At 44.9% G+C, this 1,505-nt stretch overlaps 1 non-coding gene across 1 annotated transcript; it reads right to left on the bottom strand.

Annotated features, from left to right (window-relative positions):
• Positions 1-828: 828 nt before the first annotated feature.
• trnad-guc (transfer RNA aspartic acid (anticodon GUC)) lies at positions 829-900 on the bottom strand. Its single transcript has one exon. It is a non-coding gene; the product is annotated as a tRNA-Asp (tRNA).
• Positions 901-1,505: the final 605 nt, after the last annotated feature.

Below are 1,505 nucleotides of genomic sequence, written 5' to 3'. Positions count from 1 at the left end.
CTGTACATGTTTGCATTTTTTAATCAACAGTCGTTCCTGTCGTTCTGAAATCCTCCTCTTCAGACAGACGATGACAGGATCACTGAGGAGACTCGAATTCTCTGTGCAATTCAACTGCATCCACAATTCGTGTGGTCCTTTACAGGACGGAAAGGGAAGTGGGGAGTGTGGATGTTACAGCAAGTCAAGTTAATGTAGCGCCTTGGCAAGGATAGTTCACAGATAGTGTGCAGTCAACCCAGGGAAGAAAGGTCTTTGAAGAGCAGAGTTTCCCTTTGCACAACAGGGGACTGGAGCCATTTTGCACACCAAAACAAGATGAGGATGCAATCGATGTGTTCCAGGGTGACACTTCATATTGGTCGCAAAGAAGAGAAATCTACAGATGCTGAAAATCCAGGCAACACACACAAAATGCTGAAGGAACTCAGCAGACCAAACAAATCGATGGAAAAGAGTAAACCATTGACGTTTCCGACCAGCACCCTTCGTCTGGACTGATATTGGTTAGTTGCCTTACTACTGTAGTGGGACCATGCGGGAATTCATAGTTGACAACAAAAGCCCTGGATTAATATGCTCGAAATGATGGACTCTGTGTAACAACGAACAAATAACAAAGAACGGTGCTGAGATATTGATTCGCAGCGGATACTTGAGGAAAGAGGCTGACAATAACGCCACTTTCTTCTGCAAAGACTCTATCCTCCCGGGGCCTCAGCAGCCCGAGCTATTCCACCTTCCCAATGCCCAATGAACTGATTAGTGTAAACATCAATTCTTTGTCTGCTTTTATTTGTCTTTTAATTCAAGATATCGTCGAATATTCTCCCCGTCGGGGAATTGAACCCCGGTCTCCCGCGTGACAGGCGGGGATACTAACCACTATACTAACGAGGAATTGCTCGTTATAGTCAACGTCATGCACATTTTAGAGTACAAAAAACATAGAAACATAGAAAATAGGTGCAGGAGTAGGCCATTCGGCCCTTCGAGCATGCACCGCCATTCAGTATGATCATGACTGATCATCCAACTCAGAACCCTTTACCAGCCTTCCCTACATACCCGCTGATCCCTTTAGCCACCAGGGCCATATCTAACAAGAGGGTGAACAGAATTACCTTGATGTTTCTCAGCTGTAATACTGGAGCCTTTCACTCGTGTCCCTCCCACAGCAGTGTCTCAGTTTGCTCCAGCGATTCAGTCACCTGTTGTGTTCAAGGATTAGCAAAAAAGAAGTGCTATCATTCGAGCTCACCTCTTTGTTTTTGGAATAAACATTTTTAATCACAGTTATGTATTTATATTTCTGTTTTTTTTAGTGCGACAAGTGGGAAACGATATGTAGCGAATCGAATTCTGAAGCGTTCACTCCCACTTCATTGAAACACTGGGTGTTGTGTATCTCCGGTCTGTCGGAGGATGGCGACCTCAACCGGATATAACAGGAACTGCACCAGAGTGAGGAATCACAGTGACCACATTCAGAAAACAGCTCGAAC

This window comes from Mobula birostris, chromosome 28 (genome assembly GCF_030028105.1).
Source record: "Mobula birostris isolate sMobBir1 chromosome 28, sMobBir1.hap1, whole genome shotgun sequence".
Lineage (NCBI taxonomy): Eukaryota > Metazoa > Chordata > Chondrichthyes > Myliobatiformes > Myliobatidae > Mobula > Mobula birostris.
Note: the sequence above shows the minus strand (reverse complement) of the source record. Positions and strands in the feature narration are given on the sequence as shown.